This window comes from Stenella coeruleoalba (assembly GCF_951394435.1).
Source record: "Stenella coeruleoalba genome assembly, chromosome: 20".
NCBI classification, from domain to species: domain Eukaryota; kingdom Metazoa; phylum Chordata; class Mammalia; order Artiodactyla; family Delphinidae; genus Stenella; species Stenella coeruleoalba.
This window is the reverse complement of record NC_137166.1, coordinates 51,362,545-51,375,069: the sequence shown is the minus strand read 5'-3', so window position 1 is coordinate 51,375,069 and position 12,525 is coordinate 51,362,545.

Here is a 12,525-nt window from a genome sequence, read left to right as displayed (position 1 = left end):
GGTGATAATCTTAGGTTATCTGGGCAGGTCCTAAATGCAATTACATGTATCCTTATGTGGGGGGGGGGCAGAGAAATATTTGACACACACAGAAGAGAAGGTGATGTAAAGATGGATCAGAGAGAGATTTGAAGATGCTGGCCTTGAAAATTGGAGTCATGTGGCCACAAGCCAAGGACTGCTGGTAACCATTAAAAGCTGGAGGAGGTACCCAAAAAAAAAAAAAAAAAAAAAAAAAAAAAAAAAAAAGCTGGAGGAGGTAAAGAACAGATTCTCCCTTAAGAGCCTCTGGAGGGAGCATAGCCTTGCCCACACCTTGATTTCTTTCTTTCTTTCTTTTTTTTTAAAAAAATATTTTGGCCTCACTGCATGGTGCTGCGGCATGCAGGATCTTAGTTCGCCCATCAGGGATTTAACCCACGCCCCCTGCAGTGGAAGCGCGGAGTCTTAACCACTGGACCGCCAGGGAAGTCCCCACACCTTGACTTCGACCTGGTGATTCTGATTTTGGACCTCTGGCCTCCAGAACTGTGAGAGAATAATTTCTTGTTATTTTAAGGCACCCAATTAATAATACCTTGGTCCAGCAACTTTAGGAAACTAATCTACCATACATTTCAGTTTTATTTATGTAGTAAGTGTTTATGCTATATGTCAGGGTAAAAAGTTTAAAAATTAACCTAACAGCTTTCCCTTTTCTTTCATTGGCAAAAGTAATGTTGACAGTTCTTGTGATAAGGCAAATGGATTTTAACCTCAATGGAACTTTCTCCTGCTGAATATTTCAAAATATTGACGCTCTAATTTACAACTCAGTCTTGCATAGGTAAAGCAGCCACCTGCTAGCTTGGATGCCATGAAAGGGCAAAATGAATCAAACAGGCAGAATATCTGCTATACCCTGCTTCATTGATCTAAGGGGCGCATTTTAACCTCTGAAATAAGGATGCATCTTTTTAATTTATTTATCTATTTTATTTATTTATTTTTGGCTGTGTTTGGTCTTCATTGCTGCGCACAGGCTTTCTCTAGTTGTGGCGAGCGGGGGCTACTCTTGGATGTGGTGTGCGGGCACTACTCTTCATTGTGGTGTGCTGGCTTCTCATTGTGGTGGCTTCTCTTGTTGTGGAGCACAGGCTCTAGGCACGTGGGCTCAGTAGTTGTGGCGCACGGGCTTAGTTGCTCTGCGGCATGTGGGATCTTCCCGGACCAGGGCTCGAACCCGTGTCCCCTGCATTAGCAGGTGGATTCCCAACCACTGCTCCATCAGGGAAGTCACCTGCCTGGTCTTTTAATAATGCCTTGGCTTTTTTCATTTCTAATCCTTAAAAAAAAGTCTTTAGACATTAGAGCATGTTCATTTTACAGTAGTTAATATTGTAGGTCTTAAGCTTTATTAGAAAGATAAGCTGTGATTTCAAAATTGACCAAAGGCTTTCAATCGAACTGAAACCCAGACCAAGTTTCTTGGTCTGCTGAGGAAAACAGAAACCACCCCAGGTATTTGTTTATTCATTTAATTTATTTTTTTACTTTTGGATGCGTTGGGTCTTCCTTGCGGTGCGCGGGCTTCTCATTGCAGTGGCTTCTCTTGTTGCCGAGCACAGGCAGTAGGCATGTGGGCTTCAGTAGTTGTGGCATGTGGCTCAGTAGTTGTGGTGCATGGGCTTAGTTGCTCTGCGGCATGTGGGATCTTCCCAGATCAGAGCTCGAACCCGTGTCCCCTGCACTGGCAGGAGGATTCTTAACCACTGTGCCACCAGGGAAGCCCCACTCCAGGTATTTAAAATACAGGGAGTTCATTTAAAGGGAATTGGTTACACACGTGCCAGGAGGCTGGAAGAGTAAACAAGACTTGCCTTCTGAGGTAGAGTCAGGAGTGACCTGAAGCAGCTCAAACCCTTGGGGATGCAGGAGCTTGGAGGAGTGCTCTCTGCAGGGTAGAACTCAGACCTCTGGGGAGGGGGGTCCAGGCAGCAGGTGCTCTGGCCTGTGAGGGATAGTACCTCTGTCCAAGGAAATTGGAAATCTCCCTGCCAAGGCCATGCAGCTGGCTGTTGCTGGAAGTGCCCAAAGCAGCAGGAACCCTTGTTGCCTGTGGCTGCCGGCAAGATGCAGACTGGAGCTGGAAAAGAAGTTCCTTGACCCCTTGTCCTGGCTCCCCGTCTCCTGCCAGGTCCTCCCTGCCACTCTGGTTAGTTGTCAAAAGGGGTCACAGAGTTGGAAGGTGAGATTCACACTAAAGAGACAGCAGCACAGCCTCCCGAGAACAAACAGAGGGAAAACAGGCTCACCGTGTGCGCAAAATAAAGAGGACATATTCCACATATTAAACAGGGAAGGCTCCGGAACAAACAGCTGCTAAATAATAGCCTATTAAAATGATATGATTCTTGGGGCTTTCCTGGTGGCGCAGTGGTTAAGAATCTGCCTGCCAATGCAGGTAACTCGGGGTCGAGCCCTGGTCCGGGAAGATCCCACATGCCATGGGGCAACTAAGCCCGTGTTCCACAACTACTGAGCCCGCGTGCCACAACTACTGAGCCCACGAGCCACAGCTACTGAAGCCCGTGCACCTAGAGCCTGTGCTCCGCAACAACAGAAACCACCGCAATGAGAAGCCCACGCACCGCAACGAAGAGTAGCCCCCGCTCGCCGCAACTAGAGAAAGCCCGCTCGCAGCAATGAAGACCCAATGCAGCCAAAAATAAAATAAATAAATGTATAAAATGATATGACTCTTAAAACATGTTCTTCAGGCTGTACTACAAAGCTATGACACTCTGAAAAAACAGCTGTGGGAAATAAATCAGGATCACCCAAGTCAATTTCCTAACTCATGCAGTCATGGAGTCATAACAAAGTCTGATTGTCCTGGAACTCAAGCTTGATGAGCATCAATTTAGAAGGGATCCCAGGTCCGAATCTTCAACCATCAAATGGTCAAACTGTTAACTCAGCTGGTAGAGGAGCAAAGACTAACTCTCTTGTAGGTAAGAAATATCACAGGTAAGTATCAAGATTGTTGAATCAAAATCTTCGATCAAAATCGAGGTATTGAAGAAACAAATTTATACCCATGATAGAAATATATTTGTAAACAATTGACTGTAAGGAAACCGATCAATGTGGTAATCATTGTACTCCTACTTGTATGTCTTTGAAGGTATTTAGTGCTCGCTTCGGCAGCACATATACTAAAATTGAAGGTATTTAAAGCATTTGTGAGAATCTGTTATATTAGACTTGCGAAAAATATGATCTAGACTGTATTACTCTGGGCCTCTCTCGCCTCCTGAGAGGGACCGCATTCTGCCTATGGAATGCGTATCTCTCTCAATAAACTTGCTTTCATTAAAAAAAAAAAAAAGGATTGCATTACTCTTTTTCTTCTTTTTTAAAATAAATTTTAAGCTACACTAACTCTCTCTTTTTTAAAAATACGTTTATTCAGGTTGCACCGGGTCTTAGTTGCGGCACGCAGCATCTTTGGTGCAACATGTGAACTCGTAGTTGCAGTATGTATGTGGGATCTAGTTCCCAGACCAGGGATCGAACCTGGGCCCCTTGCATTAGGAGCCTGGAGTCTCAGCCACTGGACCACCAGGGAAGTCCCTACTCTTTTTCTTCTCTTCAAGGTTCTTAACTCATTTAAGGGAATCTGAGATCCCAGATTTGTGTTTGTTGATGAAATTTGCAATCCGTGTTCAAATGTTTTGGGAAATCTGAAATTGTGAAACTCACGGCTTGCTATTTTTAGCTGTCAAAGTAGTCAGTGAATGTTTAGAGGAAAGTTGATTGTTTGAAAATTAATTAATCATTACCAAAAAACTGAATAGTTGTGAATATTTGAGCCTGAACACAAAAGCTCTTCTGACGTTAAAAGATCTCATCACAAGGGACTTCCTTGGTGGCGCAGTGGTTAAGAATCCGCCTGCCAATGCAGGGGACACGGTTCGAGCCCTGGGCAGGGAAGATCCCACATGCCGCGGAGCAACTAAGCCCAGGCGCCACAACTACTGAGCCCACGTGCCACAACTACTGAAGCCCATGCGCCCTAGAGCCCAGCTCTGCAACAAGAGAAGCCACTGTACTGAGAAGCACGCACACCTCAACCAAGAGTAGCCCCCTGCTTGCTGCAACTAGAGAAAGCGCACGCGCAGCATCGAAGACCCAACGCAGCCCCAAACAAACAAACAAACAAATAAATTAATTAAATTAAATCAAGGACCTAAAACTCTTAGAAGAGAGCTTTTCTTAGGGGAAAATCTTCATGACAATGGATTTAGCAAGAATTTCTTGAATATAACAGCAAAAGCATGGGCAACAAAAGTAAAAATAGATAAATTGGACTACATCGAAACTAAAAACTTTTGTACATCAAAGGACACGATCTACAGAGCCAACCTATGGAGCGGGAGAAAATATTTGCAAATCATATATCTAATAAGGAGTTAGTAGTCAGAAAACAGAATGAACTTTTACAACTCAACAACAAAAAGCAAACAACCTAATTTAAAAATGTGCAAAGGACTTGAATAGACATTTCCCCAAAGAAGATATACATATACATCTATATGATATACATATATAAGATACATGTGTGAAAAGATGCTCAGGGGAATTCCCTGGCAGTCCAGTGAATAGGACCTGGCACTTTCACTCAGGGGGCCCGGGTTCGATACCTAGTTGGGGAACTAAGATCCTGCAAGCCATGTGGCATGGCCATAAATAAGTAAATAAATAAAGCAAGCGCTTTGCATTAAAAAAAAAAAGAAAAGAAAAGATGCTCAACATCACTAATCATTAGGGAAATGCAAAGCAAATCTACAATATCACCTCACATAAATGTTCACAGCAATTTGGGGTCTTTTGGGAATTAGTTAATTTTCAAACAATCAACTTTCCTCTAAATGTTCGCTGACTACTTCCACAGCTAAAATACATCAGTGTAGAGTATATATATCATATATGTATCATATAGTATATATATGATATATACTATATATATATATGTGTATATGGAGATTTTATCATAGGAATTGGCTCACATAGCTGTGGAGGTTAAGTCCCACAGTCTCCTATCTACAAACTGGAGGAGGAGGAAAGTGGGTGGTATAACTCATTTCTGAGGCCAGAGATCTGAAAACCTGGGAGCCTGGTATCTCAAGGCTTGAGAACCAGGACCTCTGATGTCCAAGGGTACAAAAAGATGGATGCTTTGGCTCAAGAAGAGCTAGAGAGAATTTGCCCTTCCTTTGCCTTTTTGTTCCATTTGGACCCTCAGTGGGTTGGATGACACCCGTTCACACTGATGAGGGTGGATGTCTTTACTCAGTCTACTGAATCAAATGCTAATCCCTTCCAGAAATACCCTCACAGACACAGCCAGAAATAATGTTTTACCAGCTATCTGGGCATCCTTTAGTCCAGTCAGGTTGAGCCATAAAATTAACCATCACAGGCAATTCCTCAAAAGATTAAAAATTGAATTACCATATGATCCAGCAATACAATTCTGGATATCAGGGTTTTTTTTTAAAGAGATCTTTGTACATTCATGTTCACAGCAGCACTTTTCACAATAGCCAAAATGTGGAAGCAACCTAAATCCCATTGATAGGTGAACGGATAAACAAAATGTGGTCTATTCATACAATGGCATATTATTCAGCCGAAAAGGAAGGAAATTCTGACATCTGCTACAACACTGGTGAACCTTGAAAACATCTTGCTAAGTGAAAGAAGCCAATCAGAAAATAAGTACTGTGTGTTTCCACTTATACTAAGTATCTAAAGTAGTAAAATTCATAGAAGCAGGAAGTAGAATGGTGGTGGCCGGGGGCTTGGAGGAGGGGGGAATGGGGAGTCATTGTTTAATGGATACAGAGGTTCAGTTTTGCAAGATGAAAAAGTTCTGGGGATTGGTTGCATCATAATGGTAATACACTCAATACTAATGAACTGTACACTTGAAAATGGTTCAGATGGTAAATTGCATTTTGTATGTATTAGATAATAATTTTATAAAAAAGATCTTGAACAGTCATTTTCTTCTCACGGCTCTACCCTTTAAAGTTATTGCAAGACGGGGTGGGGCGAGCCTCTCTAGCCTTGTCATTCAATACATTTGCTGGCATCTACCATGCGCCTAGTTCCCTTGTGTATTTGGTGACATTGGATTATGAGCTCTTTCAAGACTTCTTCTATGATGTAGTTGAGCAGCATCTATCCAGAGAAGCTTTGCTTTGCTTTGCTTTGCTTTAGCCAGAAGCCCTAGAGCTATCCCTAGCCCAATATCGATACTATTAATTTCTCATCTTGGGAGTGCCTCCACCACTGAGTTTGATTTTAAACCCCTTCCATGTGAGACTGGCCTGGTGGCGACACAGTTTTCAACAGAGAACCATGTTTCTTCCACTGAGACCCCAAATGGAAACAGGAAAATCTCCTTGAACTTTTCTTAGTGTAGTTTGGTGGATTTTTAAAAAACATTGTGATGGGAGTTCCCTGGTGGCCTAGTGCTTAGGATTCCAGGCTTTCACTGCCATGGCCCAGGTTCAATCCCTGGTTGGGGAACTGAGAACCCACAAGCTGTGCGGTATGGCAAAAAAAAAAAAAAAAAGTGACGACATACACGTAATGTAAAGCTGACCATTTTAACTGCTTACAAGGGGCATTAAGGGGCATTAAGTCCATGCACATTGTTATGAAACTACCCCCATCACCCATCTCCAGAAGTTTTTCATCACCTCACTCTGGAACTCTGTACCCATGAAACAATAACTCCTCATTCCCCCCTTCCTCTGGCCACCACCATTCTACTTCCTGTTTCTATGAATTTGCCTAACCTAGGTACCTCTTTTTTTTTTTTTTTTTTTGCGATACGCGGGCCTCTCACCGCTGTGGCCTCTCCCGTTGCGGAGCACAGGCTCCGGACGCGCAGGCTCAGCGGCCATGGCTCACGGGCCCAGCCGCTCCGTGGCATGTGGGATCCTCCCAGACAGGTGCACGAACCCGTGTCCCCTGCATCAGCAGGCGGACTCTCAACCACTGCGTCACCAGGGAAGCCCCTCCCTAGGTACCTTTTATCAGTGGAATCATACAGTATCTATCCTCGTGTGTCTGGCTTCTTTCATTTAGCAAAATGTTTTCAAGATACATCCATGTTAACATGCTTCAGAATTTCCTTCCTTTTCAAGGTTGAATAACATTCCACTGTATGTGGGTTGGTGGGATTTCAAACACCAGGCTTTCATTGAAGTTGTGGCCCTTTAAGCTTCGCCTTGAAAATTGTCCCTATCACAGAATCAGCATATTCCAGGAAGCCGCGTGGTGATTCACACTTTCCACTTGGAGTTTCACTTATTCCTTATGATTTTTTTCCCCTTCTGTCTCCTCCTTTTCTCTCACCTTTGCTTTCACCGTCTTTCCTTTCCTTTTCTTCCTTTCTTTCTTCCTTCCTCCCTCCCTCCCTCCCTCCCACCCCCTTTATTCCTTCCTTTCTTCCTTTCTCTCTTCCTTCCTTTTCTTTCTCCCTTTCTTTCTTTCTCTTTCTTCTTCTTCTTCTTCTTTTTTTTTTTTTTGCAGTACGCGGGCCTCTCACTGTTGTGGCCTCTCCCGTTGCGGGGCACAGGCCCCGGACGCGCAGGCCCAGCAGCCATGGCTCACGGGCCCAGCCGCTCCGCAGCATGTGGGATCCTCCCGGACCGGGGCACGAACCCGCGTTCCCTGCATCGGCAGGCGGATTCTCAACCACTGTGCCACCAGGGAAGCCCTCTTTCTCTTTCTTTTCTCTCTTTCTCCCTCTCTCTTCCTTCCTCCCTTTTTGTCTTCGTTCCTTCCTTCTTTCCTTCCTTTCTTTTCTCTTTCTTTCTTTCTCCCTTCCTTCTTTCTTTCTTTTTTCTTTTCTCTTTCTCCCTTCCTTCCTTCCCTCCTTTCAATCTTTCTTTCTTTCTTTCATGGGTGGGATGGGGAGAGAACCTGGAGATTTCTCTTTCTTCTTAGAAGCTCATTGATGCATTTTGAAGGATGTTTGGAAAGAAGCAAGATAGCAATAGGGGCTGTAGCATGGATTTCTTTGGGGTAGGAGTAACTTTTACCTGATATAATTTTGAACTTATGGAAAGTTTCAAGACTCATACAAAGAGCAAGATAGGTGCAGGGGATTAAGGGGTACAAACTACTATGTATACAATATATAAGCTACAAGGATATATTGTATAACACAGGGAATACAGTTAATATTTTATAATGATAAATGACTATGGTGTACACCTGCAACTTATATAATATTGTACATCAACTATACCTCAATTTAAAAAAAGACTTGTAGGGATTTCCCTGGTGGCGCAGTGGTTAAGAATCTGCCTGCCAATGTAGGGGACACGGATTCGATCCCTGGTCCGCGAAGATCCCACATGCCGCGGAGCAACTAAGCCCGTGTGCCACAACTACTGAAGCCCGTGCGCCTAGAGCCCGTGCTCCACAACAAGAGAAGCCACCACATGAGAAGCCCACGCACCGCAACGAAGAGTAGCCCCCGCTCGCCACAAATAGAGAAAGCCTGCGCGCAGCAACAAAGACCCAACACAGCCAAAAATAAAAATAAATAAATTAATTAATTTTTTTAAAAAAGAGATTTGTACAAAGAACTCCATATAACCTTAACTAACTGGGCTCCCCGATTATCGCTATTCCCGCCCCCTTTTGCTTTCTCATTCACCCTCTATGTCTATATATTATTATGTATTTACCTTTCCAGAAATATTTGAGAAAACATTGGAGATACCATGCCCCTTTGTCCCGAAATACTTCAGTGTGTATTTGCTAAGAACAAGGACATTCTGTTTAATAACCGCAGTACAGAGATCAAACCCAGAAAATTTTAACATGGATAAATGACTGCTATCTAAAGTTCAGAACTCATTCAAATTTCATCGTGTCTTGTTAATATCCGGGATATCACCTGGATTACTCAACGAACTGCATTTCCTTGTGCGGACTCTGGTCTCTGTTCATATACATAGTTTCCCCATCTTTTGCTTGACCTTGACATTTTCCAAGAGTCGAGGCCAGTTGTTTTGCAGACGGTTGTCGGTCGTCGACTGGAATTTGTTTGATGTTTCCTTGTGATTAGATTCAATTTAGGCAGCAGAGTTTCTTAATCTTCCCAAATTCCACGCCTCCCCCCCCCGCCCCCGCCCCGGGAGAGCCAGTTGGATAGTAGAAGCTCACAAACAATGCTTTACAAAACCAGCAGACAGTGGAGCCCCATGAACCCTGAAATATGAGTGGGTGAGGCCAAACCAGGGCCAGTACAGGAAGAAAAGGAAACGAGCAAAAGTGTTATGGGGCTTCCCTGGTGGCGCAGTCGTTGAGGGTCTGCCTGCCGATGTGGGGGACGCGGGTTCGTGCCCCGGTCCGGGAGGATCCCACATGCTGCGGAGCCGCTGGGCCCGTGGGCCATGGCCTCTGAGCCTGCGCGTCAGGAGCCTGTGCTCCGCAGCGGGAGAGGCCACAGCAGTGAGAGGCCTGTGTACCGCAAAAAAAAAAAAAAAGTGCTATGAAGATTGGAAACTTCCCACCAGTCCTCACCTCTAGAGAGAGGTTGCCCTCATAGCTGAGGACTTGATGAGATAATCTGAGAACAACAGCAAAATGGTGTGTGTGTGTGTGTGTGTGTGTGTGTTTGTGTGTGTGTGTGTGTGTGTGTGTATGTGTATTGGGGGAGTGGGACTTCCCTTGTGGCCCAGTGGTTAAGAATCCGTCTTGCAACACAGGGCATGCTGGTTCGATCCCTGGTTGGGGATCTAAGATCCCACATGCTTTGAGGCAACTAAGCCCAGGCACCGCAACCACTGAGCCCATGCACTCTGGAGCCCACGCGACACAACTAGAGAGAGAAGCCTGCACGCCGCAACAAAGAGCCCACGCACCGCAATGAGAGATCCCACATGCTGCAACTGAGACCCAAAGCAGCCAAAAAAAAATAATAATAATAAATAAATATTTTAAAAATTGTGTGTGTGTTTGTGTGTGGGAAGCTCCACAGGCTCCCATTAGTAGTTGGGGCGTGCTGGGGTGGTCTGGGTCCTCAGAGGTCTCAGAATTACTCAACGGAATCTCTCTTTTGGAAGAGCAAAACTCCATACTTAAAAAAAATTATTATTGAAATCTATTGACAGATAATATTGTATAAATTTAAGGTATACAACATGTTAATTTGATACATTTATATATTGTAATATGATTGGTATTGTAGTGATAATTAGCATCTATCACGTTACAGAATTATCCTTTCTTTTTAGTGGTTGGACAAAGCTCTATTCTTGTGAAAACGAATGGAAGCAAAACCCAGATTGATTGTGGCAGGAACTCTGGGGGTAAAGGAGAGAAAAGGTTCAGGTACTGGGGGGCAGGGGGGAAGTAAACAGAGGAGGTATATCTCTCTCTGAAATATTGGCAATGTGGCTATGCTGAGAGGTCGTATTTTTTCATACTGTATGGAAACAGCAGAGAGTGAACTATGAGAATGATGAGGCTAAGAAAGTTATCCTGGCCACCCCACTCCCTACCAAACAAATTCCTCAATTACTTACATGTGAGCAAGAGAAGATGGCTTGTGGCAACTGCATATAGAGATGTGTACTGAGTTAAATAGCATCTCCTGGAAATGCCTGTCCCCTGGAACCAGTGAATGTGGCCATATTTGGAAATAGGGTCTTTATCAAGTTAATGTGAGGTCATACTGGGTTAGAGTGGTACCCTCGTAAGAAGAAACAGACACTGGGGAGAAGGCCATGTGAAGATGGAAGCAGAGATAGGAGAGTTGTGTCTAAAGCCGAGGGATGCCAAGGATTGTCAGCAACCACCAGAAGCTGGGAAGAAGCAAGGAAGGATCTTCCCCTAGAGCCTTTAGAGAGGGCATTGCCCTGGTGACACCTTGATTTCAGACTTCTAGCCTCTAGAACTGTGAGAGAACAAACTTCTGTTATTTTCAGCCCTGTAGTTTGCGGTACTTTCTTACCGCAGCCCTAGGAAACTAATAAATCCTCATTCCATTCTCCCACCAGTTGGTGGCAGCCACTAATCTGATTTCTGGCCCTATGAATTAGCCTTTCTCCCAGAATTTTGGATTCAATAGGTCTGGGCTCCCGAACGTGCATTTCTAACAAGTTCCCGGGTGGTGCTAATGCTGGTGGTTTGGGGCCACGCTTTGAGAACAGCCACTCTACAGCATCTCAAGTTTAGACCACTTGGGGTGCAGGTTCCGGCCAACGAAAGAGCAAACTAGGGCCACCCCCCAGCCCCTAGAGCTCACCCTGGAATCTGGACTCTCTGTCAATCAATTCATCTACCAGCTCCCCTTCCCAGACTGGCTGCCCAGTTTGCTGTCAATTTCAAGGGGAAGATCTTGCAATTCTTTTGGTGCGTGTCATAGTCCCTCACTGATCACGCTTTGTACCTCACCCAGTGGAGGCTGCCAGGAGTCAAGTCTAGAAGCATTTGGAGATAAGGAGGTGGATCCTGAGGAAGATCGGCAGCCCTGTGTCAGGCAGCAACCTCAGAGGATGGTCTTTGGACAAGGGGACACTAACCTGCTTCTACCAGAAAGGAGGCACTACAAGTTGGGGGCTCAAAGTGCTCAGACTGAGTGACAGGTGCTCGTTTGAACACATTTTGCGGGTTCCCTGTCTGATTCCCTCTTTCTGGGTCCCCGCCCCCTTGTGGCATTTCAGATTCTGTTTCCAGTGAGAACTCTCCCTTGACTGAGCCAGTCTGGTTCCATCGGAGTGGGAAACTGTATTTTCTACAAGACACAGACCTTCATTTTCTCCAGGCATTGAATCCCTCCCATGACCTTCTGGGACCCACACTTATATTCCTTTTGACTGAGATGTTCCTCTCACTTGGACCTTGGAATTTAGATCAAGGGCTTGAGGCCACAACTCCTGTGAGGCTGCAGTGGTCAGTCAGACACCTGGGGTCCAGCCAAAGCTGACCCACCCCTGTGAAATGTAGTCTAAATCTTTGACTTCAAATCTTTCCTAACCAGGAAATAACTTGCACAGCAATATTGAGATCTAAGTTGTGGAAAGGGAGGAAGATGGGCAACGTGCTCACTGAGACTGGATTCTGTGACAGTCATTACACTCCAAAGTCCATAAGCACCTGGATGGAAGCATTCAGATTCTCAGGTCCTTTTCCTGAGACCCAGGACTCCCAATCTTCAGCCCCTCCTCTCTCAGACCAGCGTGCCCAGGTTCTTATTCCCCTGTTCTCCAGGATCCAGGTGTCCAGGTGCCCAGCCCACTGATCCCTCAGGACCCAAGAGTGTGTTCCTAGAACCAACTACACCCCCAGAATCCAAGAGTCCTTGCCCCAGCACTGAGGACCAAGATGTCTTTCCATTCCTAGTGCTAAATGAACCCAGAAAACTACATTTCCCATGAGGCTGTGGGTCTGCTGTGTCATTTTTTAAAAATGTCCCCCGTTATTGAGTTACCTCAGAGAAATAGTTCC